Consider the following 15,722-nt stretch of genomic DNA (forward strand, 5'->3'; position numbering starts at 1 on the left):
CTTCTTCTCTTGTAAAAACATGAGCTAAACCACTTGCCCAATGCAGAACATATCCTGGCTTCCATTGCAAGGTCAGCATAACCTTGAAATAAACTGGTTGATTTAATTCTGCAGACTTTTCCGTTATTCAATGTCTTTTTGCGGATATTGTCCCCTTCTCAGTAGCGTTGAAAAAATCAAGGTTAATAAAGCATTATGAGTGAGCAGTGCTGGCGTGCAGGCCAGATGGAGGGGAGCCGACGGCAGTTTGCTCTGAACAGGTGAGGTCCAGACCTGAGGAAAAAACCTAGGACATAGCATCAAATGCGGCCTGCAGGCACAAGCTCATGGCTCTTAGGTCCCCTCACTCTCGGCTGGGATGTGGGAGAAAGCTGACTGCAGGAAGGGCATGAGATGGTGCGGATATCAATGAACGAATGGATGTGGTGTGGCCTCATCTGGCCAGAGCGTTATAGGGCTCTAAAAAGCTCCAAGGACGGGCACCAAGTGATGGTGCATTCGATCGGCATGCTAGAATTAACCAGAACAGCTGAAAACAGCAGATACAATTTAATAATTTGAAAATGGCGAAACTCACACAACCTGGGTAAAGGTTCCCATGTCCAAAACAGGTCTGAAGAACACCATGCAAAGAGAGACAAAGAGAGCTAATTCACCTGGATTCCCAGGTTTTCTTCCCTGGCCCCAGGCAGCTGCACCCTAGGCAAATGTGATTGGCTGAGCTACCCCATTCAGAGAGTAACTTCCTCTAAAGGGTGGTGACAGAAAAAGTTAAATCAGTCTCTTATCCACTGAAAACATTCTTCATGCCTGAAGGTGACATAGATGTTTTCAGAAAGAAAGAAAAGTAAGAGTCCTGAGAACAAGCAGAAATACACAAATATAAACAATCAGAAATTCTTCAGGCTTAAGAAAAAGAATACCAGAAACAACAACATCCTTTGCTGCAAATAAAGACCATCAGAAAACTTGAATGTCTTCTTAAAGCCAAGTTCCCTATTTCCACTTTTTTTCCTTTAAAATACACACAGGGAGCTCAGCTCCCGGGTCGCAAGCCCGACTCTCCTGAAAGTTCTCCAGGGTGTGTGCAGGAACCTCTGCGCTCTTCCTCTATGGCAAGCCGACTGCCAGAAACAAGCCATGTCTATTCTTAAGGTCCACGCCCGAGAGATCTTTGACTCCCGTGGGAATCCCACTGTTGAGGTTGATCTCTACACCTCAAAAGGTCTCTTCCGGGCTGCCGTGCCCAGCGGTGATTCCACTGGCATCTATGAGGCCCTGGAACTCCGTGACAATGATAAGACCCGCTACTTGGGGAAGGGTGTCTCAAAGGCTGTTGAGCACATCAATAAAACTATTGCACCTGCTCTGGTTAGCAAGAAACTGAATGTGGTGGAGCAGGAGAAGATCGACAAGCTAATTATCGAGATGAACGGCACCGAGAATAAATCCAAATTCGGTGCCAATGCCATCCTGGGAGTGTCCCTTGCTGTCTGCAAAGCTGGTGCTGCAGAAAAGGGGGTGCCCCTCTACCGCCACATCGCTGACTTGGCTGGCAACGCTGAAGTCATCCTGCCAGTCCCAGCTTTCAATGTCATCAACGGCGGGTCTCACGCTGGCAACAAGCTCGCCATGCAGGAGTTTATGATCCTCCCTGTGGGGGCGTCCAGTTTCCGTGAAGCCATGCGCATTGGGGCAGAGGTTTATCACAACCTGAAGAATGTCATCAAGGAGAAATATGGGAAGGATGCCACCAATGTGGGTGACGAGGGCGGGTTTGCGCCTAACATCCTGGAGAACAAAGAAGCTCTGGAGCTGCTGAAGAACCCAATTGGAAAGGCTGGCTACACTGAACAGGTTGTCATCGGCATGGACGTGGCCGCCTCTGAGTTCTTCAGGTCCGGGAAGTACGACCTGGACTTCAAGTCTCCTGATGACGCCAGCAGGTACATCACCCCTGACCAGCTAGCTGACCTGTACAAGTTCTTCATCAGGGAGTATCCAGTGGTGTCCATTGAGGACCCCTTTGACCAGGATGACTGGGAAGCCTGGAAGAAGTTCACAGCCAGCTCAGGCATCCAGGTGGTTGGGGACGATCTCACAGTGACCAACCCTAAGAGGATTGCCAAGGCTGTCAGTGAGAAGTCCTGCAACTGCCTCCTGCTCAAAGTGAACCAGATTGGCTCCGTGACCGAGTCTCTGCAGGCGTGTAAGCTGGCCCAGTCCAATGGTTGGGGCGTCATGGTGTCCCATCGCTCTGGGGAGACCGAGGATACTTTCATCGCTGACCTGGTAGTGGGGCTCTGCACTGGGCAGATCAAGACTGGTGCCCCTTGCCGATCTGAGCGCCTGGCCAAGTACAACCAGATTCTTAGAATCGAGGAAGAGCTGGGCAGCAAGGCCAAGTTTGCCGGCAGGTGCTTCAGGAACCCCCTGGCCAAGTAAAGTGGATGCAGATCCCTGGAGCCACCAGCTGCTTAGACCCCGTCCCTGATGTCATCAAGGCTGCTCAAGGCCGGCCCAGTGCTTGCCCCTCCCATGCCACTGTTTCCTTAGACGTCCTCAGTCCGCCCGACCCGACCGCCTGGAGCCCTGCTGGAAACCCCAGCTTTGTAATCATGTGACTGGTCCGAATCATTGTCACCTCACTTCCAAGCTAGTGTTTGGAGCCCAGTGTAATCTCTAGGGTGGCCACAGGAAAGACCCCTGCCCCAGCGGTTCTACATGCAGAATAAAAGCCTCAGTGACCCATAAAAAAAATAAAAATAAGAGTCCTCGGGGCGCCCGGGCGGGCTGCAGTTCCTTTGTTTCTGTGGCTTGCCTGCACCAAGGAGGGTAGGCGCTTTGTTTGCGAGCTGCCCAACCAGCATGGAGGCCTGATCTCTCGGCCCCAGGAGAACCAGCGTTGGGGTGAGTTTCTGGCCCGCAGCGCCAGCCAGGGACGGGGATCTCGGGGGTCTCTTGGCCTCCTGTCTTTCTTGGGCTCTCTGCATGACCCCTATTCCCTGGTTACTGCCTCTTTCTTCCTGGCCCAACCAGCTTCCGTCCAGAGCCCTCCCCACTTGCCCCCCCCGCCCTCTTTTGGCGCGTGGCATTGGGAGCTGGGTCCCAGTCCTCGGGGCGCCCGGCCGGGCTGCAGTTCCTTTGTTTCTGTGGCCTGCCTGCACCAAGGTGGGTAGGCGCTTTGTTTGCGAGCTGCCCAACCAGCACGGAGGCCTGATCTCTCGGCCCCAGGAGAACCAGCGTTGGGGTGAGTTTCTGGCCCGTGGCGCCAGCCAGGGACGGGGATCTCGGGGGTCCCTTGGCCTCCTGTCTTTCTTGGGCTCTCTGCAGGACCTCTATTCCCTGGGTAATGCCTCTTTCTTCCTGGCACACCCAGCTTCCGTCCAGAGCCCCCCCCCCACTTCGCCCCCCCCCGCCCTCTTTTGCGTCCAGGAGAACCAGCATTGGGGAGAACCAGCGTTGGGACGAGCCAGAGTTGGGCACGGAGACCTGATCCCTTGGTGCCAGGAGAGACAACATTGGGGAGGCCGCGTTGGGTAGGCAAGGAGACCTGATATGGTAAAAGAAGATCCATAAGGGAGTATTTGGAAGAAGAGATGGGCAGACGCCAAGGCAAGAATTCGCCCAACAAACTGAAAAGCAACATGAAGCCACCAGAAACCAGCGACCTCACAACGGAAGGACATGAACACCTTAATCAAGAAGGAGAAAAGATTGACTTCATGAAAGTGATTGATGCCCTTAAACAGCATGTAAAAAACGCCCTTATATAAATGGATGAGAAATATAACAGAAAGTTTGAAGAATTGAATAAACCAGTGAATGATACCCTAAAAAACTAAGGAAAAACAATCAAACAGATAATGGAAACAGTTCAAGACTTGAAAACTGAAATCGAGGCAAAGAAGAAAACACAAACAGAGGGCCGGCTGGACATGGAAAATCTAGGTAAACGAATAGAGACTACAGAAACAAGCATAACCAGCAGAATACAAGAGATAGAAGAAAGACTCTCAGATTCTGAAGATACCATAGAGAAAATAAACACTATGATCAAAGAAAACAGAAAGTCCAACAAACTCTCATCACAAAACATTCAGGAAATATGGGACACAATAAAAAGACCAAACCTAAGAATAATAGGAGTAGAAGAAGGAGAAGAAGTGCAGCTCAATGGTCCAGAAAATATATTTAATAAAATTATAGAAGAAAACTTTCCCAACCTAAAGAAAGATATACCTATGAAGATGCAAGAAGCATACAGAACACCGAATAGGCTGGATCAAAAAAAAAAAAAAAAACATCCCCTCGCCATATAATTATCAAAACACAAAGCATTCAGAATAAGGAAAAAATATTGAGAGCGGCAAAGGAAAAAGGCCAAATTACTTACAAAGGTAAACCTATCAGACTTACACCTGACTTTTCCATGGAAACCATGAAAGCCAGAAGGTCCTGGATAGATGTACTGCAGAAACTGAGAGACCATGGATGCAAGCCCAGATTACTATACCCAGCCAAGCTTTCGTTCACTATAAATGGAGAAAATAAAATTTTCCAGGATAAAAACAAATTCAAACAATATGCAGCCACAAATCCAGCCTTACAGAAAGTAATAGAAGGAAAATCACTAACCAAGGAGTCCAATAATGACCACAATAACTCAGGCATCTAGAGACCCTTCATCAACACAAACCAAAGAAGGGATACACACAAACTCTACGACTAAAAAAAAATGACCGGAGTTAACAACCACTGGTCATTAATAACAAGGCAGGGAATCCCAGGTGGGCCAGATACTGGTTCTCAGACTTTATTCACTGGAAGGGGTATATGAAAGAGAGAGATGTGTGTGAGGGGAAAGTACGCGGACACTTGTTTGTCAGTCTTCCTAATTTCCTGCGGTGGACCAGAACAAAATCTACCTGTGATTGGATATGATGGCCCAGCCTGAAAAGAACAGAAAAACTCACCAGTATCTCTGTGGACATCTAGTGGTTGTAGATGTGAATGACACCTCATACAAAATGTTCCTCTGGGCCCCAACAGTGAGGACAGGAAGGACCATGAGCAGAAGGGGAGAAGAGCCAGGGCTGTGAGAATAAGACACAGCCAGTCACTGGGAGGCCTGCTCTGATGCGTTTCCTGGCAACTGTTGTCACGTTATCCACAGTGGGCACTATGTTACAGAAAACTGATGTCACAAAGCTCCTGAAACTAGAGCTGGATTCACGAATTCATGTGTTCCAGGTAGAGACCAAGTCTCCACCCATCTAGCCTTGGTCTTGTGAAGATAGGAACCACAGAAAGGGCCTTAGCCCTGTGCTTCCTGCTTTCTATTCTGGAGGGCGTCCGGGCTCGAGATGGGCACCCCTGGGAGTCAGAGAATCTTAGAGGAAATGCTCTGTAGGGACTATCTCCTTTCCTTGGCCAGCAGGAACTGGTAGTACAACCTGCTGCTCTCCCCTCTGTTCAGCATCCCTGGGGCCTTTCTCAGGCCTGACTAACCCCTCATTCTTACCTTCCAGGTTTAAGGTCTGAGGATTCTGTCTCCTCCCCAGGCTGAAGCCGTCCATCTACTACTGCAGTCAGCTTCAGTGCCCTTCCTGACCACGGCCAGACCAACTCGTTCTGTCCCAATGGTCCTAGGTAGGCTGTGTTGCCCACTCTTGCTTAAGATGCTTTTGTTGGTCAGGCCTGAAACATGAGCCAGAAAGTAACTTCCAGATGGCTAGACTCACCCTGACTGGTGTACAGTTTCATCATCTTCTCTTTCGACTCAGCATGATTCTGGAAAGCCTGTGCTGGCTGTCGCTGGCTGCTTTCTTCTCTGAGAGCTGCTGCACTACCCCAAATGAGCTGAGGAATAACCAAGATCTAAGCCAGAATCCGGACACCAGCCTGTCTCCATTGTGCTGAAAGAAAAACACTTAAAAGACCTAGGATTTGAGTATGATGGCAGTTGCCACTGAAGCTATCAGGCAAACGTGAGTTCTGGGAGGACCAAGAGACCACAAAAGACATGCCATAGAACAATGGGTAGGCAGCCTAGGGTCCTAAGTGACATAAAGTTAATGTGGTGGCCTATCTGGGGTCAGGAGAGTGGGAGAGTGGCAGTGGGAGACTAGGGATGGCCCAGCTCAGGTCCTTCCAAACAGGATGTGACCAACAATGGGTGCGGTGGTCCATAATAGCTGGATCAGATTAAAGTAGTCTCAAGACTTCCTCTGCAGGGTGGCATGCAGAGTGTTCTAACCACATCCCCTAGTAAACTTTCAACTTAGCTTTTTTCTCTCTGTCTCTCTGTCTCTCTCTCTCTCTCTCTCTGTGTGTGTTTGTGTGTGTGTCTCTCTCTCTCTTTGTCTCTCTCTCCCTTCCTTCCTTTCTTCATTTTTTTTGATTTCTACCTTCCTTCTTTTTTTTCTGAGTTCTCTATGTAGCCATGTCTGTCCTGGAACTTTCTCTATGAACCAGACTGGCCAAGAACTCAGAGATTCATGTGTCTCTGCCTTCAGCGTGCTAGGATTAATGACGTGCACCACCATAACTGACAAACTTCAGCTGTTTCTTAAACTTCTGTACATATTCTTGCATCTTATACACCTACTTACTTATAACAGATTGAATTTTAAGTAAGCTGGACTTCTCAGAAAAGCACAGAGTTTTTCTAGAAGTATCCATCCTAGGGGGAGCACAACGGAGAGATGGACAGTGAGAAGATACATTTAGGCTATGTGCCCACTAGAATCCAGGTTGCTGCATCTCAACTTGGCCAGTTTGCTTTGCCTCCTTCATTGCTGTGCTTACACCCTTGAGTACTTGACCAACTACTGCATCCTATCATAATTCTTCACTTTTGAGAACAAGAAGGATCGAATGAACAAATTAATGAAAGGGAGACAGAAAGAAGAATAGAAAGAAGAGAGAAACGAAGAGGCTGCTGCTAAGATCAAGACCAGAGAAAAAGAGAGATCCTCTCCACTTAATAAGAAAACCCGCAAGGCAACTGGTAGTAGGATGCAGAGACAGGAATTAGGTTGAGTAGTGTCACCTGATTTCTTAGCACTGATACCTGGACCTCCTTTCAGGCTAATCAAATTAGACCTTGGGCATAAGGTACATAATTCATTCTCTCTCTCTCTCTCTCTCTCTCTCTCTCTCTCTCTCTCTCTCCCTCTCCCTCCCTCCCTCCCTCCCTCCATCCCTCTCCCTCTCCATCCTCTGCGTGTTGGGGGAAGGTTGTTGTGAGGTTGTAGTGATGTGTGGGATATGTAAGCTCCTAGTATGATGTCACAGCGTATCCAGGGAAGAGAATAACCACACCGGGTGATCAAATATAGGTGTGTGTGTGGCAGTGGTGTGCGTGGGTGGGTGTGGGTTTCTGAGCACACTTCTGGTAGATGCCTAAGGAAAGGTATGTGTGTGTTTTCGCGGGTACTGTCTCTTTTTTTCTGAGACAGGGTCTTTATTGGCCTGAAGCTGACAAAATGGGGTAAGTGGTCTGACTGGTAAACCCAAGGAACATTACGACTGCACAGTTTTGTGCTGGATTTTAAGTGCAGACTACCAGAACTGGAGTTATTACTTAGATTCTGGGAGTGGAATTTGTGTCCTCATGCTAGCAAAGAGAGCACCTTGCTAACTGAGCTATCCTTCAGATGGTAAGATGAAGTTTTATTTGGGATACAAGATAATCAGACATGTAGTTTTTTAAAAAGTGGATGTACTAAAAAAAAGTGGCTATATTCTGAAAATTTTAACTTAGACCCTGAGAGTTAAGTGTTTCCCAAATCAGCTAGGCCTCCAACAGACCAAGGTATTATTCCACCAAAACCCAACTTGGTGAGCCAAAGAGTTTAAAACTAAGAGCTAAAGGATGAGGGATTACTTACAGGTGCAGAGCAGCGACTGACTGTGGCATGGAAGAAGGAGTCCTCTGTAGCTGGATAGATGGAAGTGCCTGCCCTGTCAATCGACCTCCCTCACTCTCGGTACTCTAGAGTCTCCAGAGGCTACAGAAACACATGTAACTGGGACAGAATCTCACACAGCTGAAAAGGAGGTGCTTCAAGGAGAGGGGGGAATCTCAGGTGAGAGTCTAATGACACCTGCCCCAAGTCTTGTATAAAGAAACTTCAGCAGGCAGGTGGTGGTAAGGTGTATAACAGGGAAGCTGAGTAAGCCATGGAAATCAGACCAGTATGCAGCATTCCTGCCATGGCCTCTGTATACTGGTATATTTGTGTTTAAATGAATAAAGCTTGCCTGAAGATCAGCGGGCAAAGCAGCCACAATCCTCAGCTATACGGGACAGGGTGGGGGGTGGGGTGGCACACACCTATCATCCTAGAACTGGAAGACAGAGGCAAGCAAATTTCTGTGATTTCCAGGCTATCCTGGAATATACAAGATTAGTACAGAAACAGATACAAGTGGTGTTGGTTTACACCTTTAATCTCAGTGTTTGGGAGTCACACACTTTTAATCCCAGCACCAGAGAGTTCGAGACAGGAGCAATATGCTGAGCAGAGGGATGAATATAAAGGGGAAGAGACAGGAACTCACTGGAGTGTGGAGTCTGAGGATTCGTGGAGTCAGGACCTTGCCCTTTGAGTCTGAACACTTGATAGGGTAAGAGGTCTCTCTAGTGGTTTGCTGCTTTGCTTTTCTGGTCTTCAGCTTGGACCCCAATACTTGTCTCTGGGTTTGTATTATTCTGCTACACCTCTGCTTTGATTCCTGCTTCGAGATTCCTTTCTTGAGTTCCTTTCACAAAAGACTACAACTGTAAACTTAAATAAATCTTTTCAACTTGACTTTGAACACAGTGATTACAATTTAAAACTAAGACAGCATATTCCCAAGTGGGGGATAAACCAGACACCTTAAAACTCACATTTGAGGCATGCATAATCTTCAGTGCGTCACATACCCTGCATTCAGAGTCTCTAACCACCATAAGGCCACATCCTTTTAAGAATTTTTTTTTAATTTTAGAGATTTATCTTTAACAGAAAAGTTGCAAAAAAAGGCAGAATATTCACAAATGCCATGCAGCTGGTTGATTCTTTTGTTACTACTTTGAGTAGATGCGTCAAAACTGAGCCAATCAAGGCATTCCTAATTACTGAATCCATGGTTTATTGAGATTTCCTTACCTTGTACCATTACTCTTTACCATTGTCCATTACAAAATCCCACGAGGAGCCTAATTCATACAACAGTGGTTCACATGGCTTTCCTGTAAGACCATGTCGTGTGTGTGTGTATGTGTAGTTTGTGCTGAGGAATCATTTCTTAGACTTCTAGGGTAAAATGAAACCTTAGTGTGTTGCATCCTTCCCTCCTCTCTTTATCTCAATGGAGTCACCTTTGGGAAGAGCATGCGCACACTACACCTTGGTGAGGCTTCCATAAGAAGTTCTTCTCTGAAGTAGATCACCTCCGTCAAGGTTGCAGAGAACATCAAGTTCTTCATGTTGTATATTGTTCATTTTATAAAAGCTCCCTCCTGAAATGAAAGCCTCACAGACATGTTGGCAGTCCTAGTTATTTGTTGACCTACCACAGTGTCTACTGAGAGGGAATCCTCTAATGAGAGACTGCCTACATCAGATTAGGAGGTTGGTCTTTAAGCACATCTGTGTGTGGTTTCCTTGATTATTAACTCACATAAGAGGTCCTGACCACTGTAGGCAATACCATTCCTAGGGAGTAGGCTCTGGGTTAGATAAAAGTCCCAGGGAAGCATGAGCCTATGAGCAAGCCAGAGAAGGGACAAAGAAACAGTGCTCTTCCTTCCAGGCTTCCCTCCATGAGGTTCCTGCCTTGAGTTCCTGCCCGCATTTCCCCAGTGATGAACTGTGACTTGGAAGCCTGTGCCAAATAAACCCTTTCTTTTCTAAGCTGATTTTGTGTTGGAGTGTTTTATAACAGCACCAGAAACTGCTACTGTGGCCCACCCTGTTGCCAGGCACGGACAAGGGAAGGCACATTCCGGACTAGTCTAGGCTACATAATGAAACACGGAATCAAAAACTAAAACCAAAACCATAGTGATAAACACAAAATGAAAGTGTAAATCCACTCTTATGAATACAGGTCGCTGAACAACAGTATTCTGCTGTGTCATGGTATGCCAATGGCTGTCTCTAATGTTCATTCTCTCCTCTCAGAGCCATCGAAGTCCTCCCGTCTCTTGGGCTTTCTCTAATACTACTGCAGGTATGAGATGAATTGATCTACCATGACTTCATTTAAAGGTACCATGGAATTGATTTTTCGTGTGAGTGGAAAGAGTGAGTGAAAAAAGCCTCATTTGTATACATGGATAGCCGGAAATCCCAAGACCACGTATTGAAAAGATGGCCACTCACCTCCATCCTCTTGAGGTGCTAGCACATCTAGTATGATGTGTTTTATTCAAAACGCTGTGACTTTCTCATCAGTGACCTAGGACCCTAGAAGAGAGGGAGGGCGTATTTTACCAATAAGCCAGAATTAAGCAGACCAGCTGAAAAAAACTGATATAATTTAATAATTGAAAAGGAGAAACTCACACGACCGGATAAAGATTCCCTTGTCCAAAACCAGGCTGGCTAATGCATCAAGAAGAGTGCAAAAGAGAGCAAGGGCAGCTGGATTCCCAGGTTTTCTTCCTTCTCCCCAGGAAGCCACAACCTAGCCAAAAGAGATTGGCCGAACTTCCCTATCAAGAGAGCAACTTCCTCTGAATGGTGGTGACAGAAAAAGTTAACTCAGTCTCTTATCCATTGATAACATTCTCCATGCCTGAAGGTGACAGAGATGTTTTCAGAAAGAAAGAAAAGTAAGAGTCCTGGGAACTAGAGGAATACACAAATATAAACAATCAGAAATTCTTCTGGTTGAAGAAAAAGACCAGAAACAAAAATATCCTTTGGTGCAAATAAAGACCATCAGAAGGCTTGAATGTCATCTTAATACCAAGTTCCCTATTTCCACGTTTTTCTTTATAATACACACAGTGCCTGACAAGATGGCCCAGTGCCTACACATGCTTGTGTCAAGCACATTGGCCTGAGTTTGACTCCATGGGTACAGTTAATAGAAAGAAGTGACTCTTAAAAGTAGCCTGCTATCTCCAGGTGTATATTGTGACAGGCATAAATGCATGTGCACAAAATGTAAAATATATGTGAATGCTAAAAAGCAAATAATGATATTTTAGTTATGTTTAACATATATGCACATGAATTAACCACAGTGTATTGTAGAATAAAGAACACTGGAAAATGGCAAATGAATTTCTATTGTTAAAAAGTTTTACTTTTGAAACATGGTATCACACTGTAAACAATAATAAACTGAACCTCACCATGTGACCCCTCCTGGCATCAAAATCATGTCAAACCCTTTGCTTCCACTTCTTGAGTCCTGGGATTACAGGTATAGGGCACCACACTAATATCAGGATTTACTTTCTGAATAAAGGGGGCAAAAAGCAATACTGTGAAGACTATAAAATAGTAAGGACATATAATTTATAATCACTAAAACATATCAGAAAGGCTGATGAGAAATTAGAGAGCTCTAAAGGTAAAACATTAACAATAAGAATTAGAGAAACAAAATATGAGGGGGATAAGAGTGCAAATGACACAGAGTAGAACGTCACAACAGATACATTAGCTATTAATGTATCAGACACTGCAAATAGAGGATAAATATTTTCTGAACAGTTACAAAAGTAAGAACAGTAATACCTTCTCAGTAAGCTAGGTAATTAAAGCAGTGTGTTTGAGGGCTGGGAAGATGGCTCAGCAGTCAGCATCACTGACTGCTGTTCCAGAGGACCAGGGTTCAATTCCCAGCACCCACATGGCAGCTCACAGCTGGCAGTCACTAAAATTCCAGGGGACCTGGCACCCGCACATACAGCTATATCATGCAGATCAAACATTCACACACGTAAATTAAAAATAAGTAGTTCTCTTTAAAATAGATGAAAAAGATGTTAGCGACAGTGGTGAAGCTGTCACTGCCTTTAGAATCAATTATTGCTCATTTAGTAAGGGCTAGTTGCTGGGAATAGCTGCTAACTTCAGTTCAGTTTAGTCTACTTAGATTGTAGGTGGGCTTTGCATGTTTGCTGTTTGAGCACTTAGCCCCCATCAGGTGGCACTGTTGGAGGACTGTGGGGAGCATCCCAGGCCTGTAGCATGAGGGCAGGGCCTTTGAAGGCTCTTACACTTACCACTCACTGAATCTGATCTGTAAAGCTTTGCATCCTGTCCATTGCCACATGAGGAATCTCCACCATCTGACACAGTCACCATTAACAGCACCGTGATGGCATTGCTGACACTTTTCCTGGGTAGGGAGCCCATGTCAGACCAAATTGTGGGTAAGGAGTTTACAGAAACAGGGTGATTCTAAAGCACTTGCATCACTAAAAGCCCACTCTGTCACGAGTGATAACTCACGGAGTCTGCATCTATCTGAATCTCCAGAGGAGGTGGATGACTCCAAACAACAACATTCTCCAGACCCAACAGAACTGATGCACATAGGACCTCACAGAGACTGTGAGATCACTCACAAGATTGGCAGGAGCTCAAGCCAGATAAAATCCCAGCATGGAGGAGGGGAAGTGGCCACAAAGCCCTACACCTAGCAAGTAGCTGTTTGTGATTGATAGCTGCTTTCTCAATGGAGTGACACTGCATACAGCAAACAAACCCCAGAAAAGGCCCCATGCCCAGTAATTTCCACTATAAATAGGACTCCATGGTTTTGTTTTTGACTTATAAAAGGACTGTTTTGTTTGTTTTAAGCAAGAGAAAGAGCATGATGTTGAGTTGGGAGGAGTTGGGGAAGGGAGAAAATATGATAAAAATAAATTAAAATTTTAAAAACAAAGAAAACTTAAAAGTAAAATGTATATGTTGTGGCAAGGCTGAGGGGTTGGCTCTTTCAGAGGACCTGACTTCAGTCCCGAGACCCCAAATCGTGGCTCACAACTGCCTGTTATTCCAGTTCAAGGGATCTGACACCATCTTATGACCTCTGTGGGCAAATACTCAGACACACACGCAGGTTAAATAACCATACAAATATAATTAAAATAAACAAAACCTGAAATAATAATAAGATACATACTTTGATCTGGATAGTGCTCTTAACAAGTGGGCCTGAGTTCAGGTTGCAGTACTTACTAACAGCAATCTAGAAATGTGAGGCCTGCCTGGGTTATTTCGCCCATGTTTATGTAGCCCATGTTACATAGCAAGACATACATACATACATACATACACACACGCACACACACCACACACACGTTCTCCACATAGTCTGTACATTTATATATTTACTTCACCATTAGAGTGACTCCATATCATAAGCATTGTTGCCATCCATATTGTACACAAGAAACAAAATGCCTAGAGAGGCTGAATAAGTAGCTCCCAAGTCACAGAGCAACTAAGATGTTACCCATGATTAAGTCATGCCTCCTAGTCATCCTGATCATTGTGAGGTCAGGAGGCAACATGGACCCTCAGTGTAACCATATGAAGGAGGCAGTAGATACAGGAAACTGAGAAACACCCAAGATGGCAAGTTCATGCCTCATTTCCTAGACTCTGGCAATTACTCGCTCTCAGCTCCATGATTTGGAAAAGCATCAGAAAGTAAAGCCGAGGACCCTGGTGGGCCAGATACTGGTTCTCAGACTTTATTCACTGGAAAGGGTATATGAAAGAGAGATATGAGTGTGTGAGGGGAAAGTACGCGGACACTTGTTTGTCTGCCTCCCTAATTCCCTGTAGTGGACGAGAACAAAGTCTACCTGTGATTGGAATTGTTGGCCCAGCCTGAGAAGAACAGAAAAGCTTCTCGCCAGTATCTCTGTCAACGTCTAGTGGTCGAAGATGTGAATGACACTTCACTCGGAATGTGCCTGTGGGGTCCAGCGGTGAGGACAGTAAGGACCATGACTAGAAGGGGAGAAGATTCAGCATTGTGAGAACAAGACACCCAATCACTGTGAGGACCTGCTCTGATGCGTTTCCTGGCATTTGTTGTCACGTTGTCCAAAGTGGGCACTATGATGCATAAAACTGATGTCACAAAGCTTCTGAAAACCAGAGCTGGAGCCATGAATTCATGTGTTCACAGTAGAAATCAAGTGTCAACCCTTCTAGCCATGGTTTTGTAACAATAGGAACCACAGGAAGCGCTTTAGCCCTGTAGTTCCTGCTTCCTATTCTGGAGGGCTTCTGGGTGTTAGATGGACACCCCTGGGATCAGAGAACCTGACAGGACCTGCCCTTTTGGGACCATCTACTTTCCTTGGCCAGAATGGAATGGCGATACACCCTGCCACTCTCCTCTCTGTTCAGCATCCCTGGGGCCCTTCTCAGGCCTGACTAACCCCTCATTCTTATCTTCCTGGTTTAAGGTCTGAGGATTCTGCCTCCTCTCTGGGCTGAAGCCATCCTTCTACTACTGCAGTCGGCTTCAGTGCCCTTCCCGACCACAGCCAGAACAACTCGTTCTCTCCCAATGGTCCCAGATAGGCTGTGTTGCCCACTCTTGCTTAAAATGCTTTTGTTGGTCAGGTCTGAAAGAAGAGCAAGAAAGTAACTTCCAGATGGCTAGACTCACCCTGACTGGTGTACAGTTTCATCATCTTCTCTTTCCACTCAGCATGATTCTGGGAAGCCTGTGCTGGCTGTCGCTGGCTGCTTTCTTCTCTGAGAGCTGCTGCACTGCCCCAAATGAGCTGAGGAATAACCAAGATCTGAGTCAGATGTCCGGACACCAGCCTGTCTCCATTGTGCTGAAGGAAAAATACTAAAAAGACCTTGGATTTGGAGTATAATGGCAGTTGACAGTGAAGCAATTAGGCATAATGTGAGCTCTGGGATGACCAACAGACCACATACAATGGTTAGGCAGCCTAGGATCCTGACATGCCATGAAGATAATGGTGGTGACTACCTGGGGTCAAGAGAGAAGGAGAATGGCAGTGGGAGACTCTGGAAGAGTCAGCTCAGGTCCTTCCAAATAGGATGTGACCAACAATGGGGGCTGTGGTCCATATTAGCTGAATCAGATTAAAACAGCCTCAAGAATTCCTTTGCAGGGTGGCATCTAGAGTACTCTAACCCTTTCCCCTAGTAAACTTTCAATTTAGATATAATCTTTCTTTCTTTCTTTCTTTCTTTCTTTCTTTCTTTCTTTCTTCCTTCCTTCCTTATTTTCTTTCTTCCTTCCTTCCTTTCTTCCTTCCTTCCTTTCATTCTATTTTTTTCTTTCTTTCATGGTTCCTTCCTTCTCTTTCTTCCTTGCTTCCATCCTTCCTTCTTTCTTTCCTTCCTTCTTTCTTGTTTATCTGAGGTTCTCTGTGTAGCCCTGGCTGTTCTGAAGCATTATCTCCAAACCAGACTGGCCAACAACTCAGAGATTCATCTGCCTCTGCCTCCAGAGTTCTGAGGTTAAAGGTGTGCACTACCATGCCTGGCAACCATCAGCTGTTTCTTAAACTTCTATACATATTCTTGCATCTTATACACGTACTTACGTATAACTGATTGAATTCTAGATAAGCTGGGCTTCTGAGAAAAGCACAGCCTTTTCCAAGGAGTATCTATTCTAGGGAGAGCACAAAGGAGACATGGACATGGAGGCCCTGTGCCCATGAGAATTGGGGTTGCTGTATCTCAACTTGGCCAGTT

General features: G+C 45.8%; 1 pseudogene; it reads left to right on the plus strand.

Moving 5' to 3' along the window:
* The first annotated feature begins 1,088 nt into the window (after positions 1-1,088).
* LOC142841229 (alpha-enolase pseudogene) lies at positions 1,089-2,753 on the plus strand (annotated as a pseudogene).
* Positions 2,754-15,722: the final 12,969 nt, after the last annotated feature.

Source organism: Microtus pennsylvanicus, chromosome X, assembly GCF_037038515.1.
Source record: "Microtus pennsylvanicus isolate mMicPen1 chromosome X, mMicPen1.hap1, whole genome shotgun sequence".
Classification (NCBI taxonomy): domain Eukaryota; kingdom Metazoa; phylum Chordata; class Mammalia; order Rodentia; family Cricetidae; genus Microtus; species Microtus pennsylvanicus.